This window comes from Marmota marmota, unplaced genomic scaffold (genome assembly GCF_001458135.2).
Source record: "Marmota marmota marmota unplaced genomic scaffold, marMar, whole genome shotgun sequence".
Classification (NCBI taxonomy): domain Eukaryota; kingdom Metazoa; phylum Chordata; class Mammalia; order Rodentia; family Sciuridae; genus Marmota; species Marmota marmota.
In genome coordinates, this window is record NW_026000021.1 from 7,614,030 (window position 1) to 7,616,612 (window position 2,583).

General features: G+C 43.2%; 1 protein-coding gene across 4 annotated transcripts in view; it reads left to right on the top strand.

Moving 5' to 3' along the window:
• Positions 1–509: 509 nt before the first annotated feature.
• Positions 510–2,583, top strand: part of Mgat5 (alpha-1,6-mannosylglycoprotein 6-beta-N-acetylglucosaminyltransferase) — a 319,720-nt gene continuing 317,646 nt past the window's right edge. For 3 of the 4 annotated variants that reach the window (XM_015501729.2, XM_048810438.1, XM_048810437.1), the window contains exon 1: positions 510–583. The gene's annotated coding sequence lies outside the window, so the exon portion shown is untranslated. The remainder of the gene's footprint in view (positions 584–2,583) is intronic. The other variant, XM_048810442.1, reaches the window with a different exon arrangement.

Sequence of the window (2,583 nt, forward strand, 5' to 3'; positions counted from 1 at the left end):
GGGGGGGGGGGGGTTGAGGCCTTGCCAGCATCAGGTAGCAGTGAAAGCCAGGAGAGTGGATGATATCACCTTAAAAAAGTGTTACCCTGGAAGAGCCAGTCCTTTGAAAAATTCTTGCACTTATAGGCTACATTGAAAAGAAATTGGCCGCCAAAGTTGAAAAATGGCTGCTAGAGTAGCCATTCCTGAGCAAGCAGGGCCAAGGGTTTTATGAGACAGGTAATCCTGACCCTGGTGATAACATTTTTTGAACCCTCACTGTATGCCTCACGCATTTTTTTGAGCATTTCGGGTACTTGGTATACTCATTTACTCTTCAAAAAGACCCAATGAGGGGGCTGGGGTTTTGGCTCAGTGGCAGAGAGCTTGCTTTGCACATGTGAGATACTGGGTTCCATCCTCAGCACCACATAAAAATAAACAAACAAAATAAAGATATTGTGTCCATCTATAATTTAAAAATTAAAAAAAAGACCCAATGTAAGTGGTGTTCTGATTCCCATTTTACAGATAAGAAAATTGAGAAGGCATGGAGACACTTCATCACCAGTTATCCATGGTCACATACATCATTTGACCAGAGGTACCGGGAGATATGGGGAGATATGGTGGTGTTGTTTGGATATGAGGCGTTCCCCCAAAACTCTTGTGTTAATACAGGACTGTTCAGAGGTGAAATGATTAGATTATGAGGAGCTGTAACCTAATCAGTGGATTGATTCATTCAAAGAATGAGTAATTTGAATGGATTACTGGCTGCTAACTGTAGGCAGGTGGGGCGTGGCTGGAGGAAATGGGTCATTATGGGTGTAATTTGGGGATTGTATTTTATACCTGGATACTGGAACTCTCTGCTTCCTGGCTGTCATGTACTAAGCAGCTTTTTTTTTTTTTTTAACCATGCCCTTCAGCCATGATGTTTTCATTTTGGGCTCAGAGCAATGGATTTGGCTGACCAGGGACTGAACCTCTGAAGTTGGGAGGTTGGAATGAACTTTTGCTCCTCTTTCTGGTCAGGTATTTTTGTCACAATGATGAAAAGCTGACTAACACATAAGGCCTTCGAGTTTTTATTGCTTTTGTCCATTTGGAAATCTTTGAGGACCTTCCCAAATTCTGCTGAATGAATCAGAGGCTGAGAAGGGAAGGAAGGTGTTGGACCTGTACTGACAAGAGGAAGAAGGTCAAAGGAAGTATGGGTTTGTTTTTTAAGGGGTCAGAGAATTGCTCATAGGCAAGACCAGTTCACAGGGAGATTTCCAAGGCATAGGCAGGAGGGGGCTGGGCATTTCCGGACAGTTGTGAGACGCGGACCAAAAGCACTGAAGAGAGAGAGACTGGAGGAACAAAGCAGGAAGGGCAGAGCTGTTTCAGAATTGGAGAGGGCATTGCTGACTCCATTGATATAAAATGCCCAGGAAAGATAAATCCATACACAGGAAACAGATGAGTGTCATTCCTGGGCCTGGGGAGGAAGACTAGGTTCAGGGTTTCTGTTTAGGGCAATAGAAATGTTTGAAACTAAACAGAGGGGATGGTTGTACAACAAGGTGAATGTACGACATGCTACTGAATTGTACACTTTCTTTTTTATTGGTATTGAGGATGGAACCAAGAGCCTCATGCATGCCAGGCACATGCTCTACCATTGAGCTGAACATCCACCCACCATCTGAATTATACATTTCTAAGTATGTTATTTGAATTTTAATGCAAATATTTTTTAAAAAAATTGGAGAAAGCAGAGGTGAGCAGGGAGTGAGGTGGGCCCTACCTCTGCCCATGCTTGCTCCCTATTTTGTAAAGATGTGTATTCTCAGCATTGCCTAGTCCCTGGTACTTTCTTGCTTATGGAGAGGAAGCACTGTGAGATTTGGTCCTGTCTGGAATGCTGAGCATACAGTGTGTGCTCAGAGAATGTTTTAACACACAAGAGAATGGGGGAGGTAGGGCAATGAGAAAGGTCCATTAATTAGCAGGTGGGAGGAAGCTTGGCTGAGGAGGAAGGGAAATGGAGTTGGCTGAGGACAAGAAAAGTCCTGAATTATTATGCTTACAGACCTGGGGAAAACCAGGGCCTCAGTAACCTGGTCACATTGTTTATGTGGGTACTCTATATTCATTCATTTATTTTTATTTTTTTTTTCTGATACCGTTGAGCTCCCTGAGTACAGAAGGGAATGTAGATTGTGAAGCAAAGCCATAATTTGTTGTTAAAAGGTGGGGATTTTGGTGGGATGATCAGAGAGGTAAGATAAGGATGTGGAAAAGAAGGCACTGATAGTAGATGGTCCAGGGGGCTAAGAGAATCTGGAGGGGAGAGGCGTGGATGACGATAAAATGGAAAGGAATGATTCCAGGACTCTCATGGTGAAGAGCGGGTCACTGACATTGGCAGTGGAGGTGGCTCTTGTGGAGGGAAGTCATTGGGCCTAAGACCTGCATTGTTGCATGTCCAGGGCAGTGAGTTCTAACATTTAGTGCTCGGGGGAGAAGAAAACTTGCATTTTTTTCCCCCCTAAAAATTAAAATCTTAAATTTTACTTAGTTATACGTTGGCAGTAATATATATTTATATATATA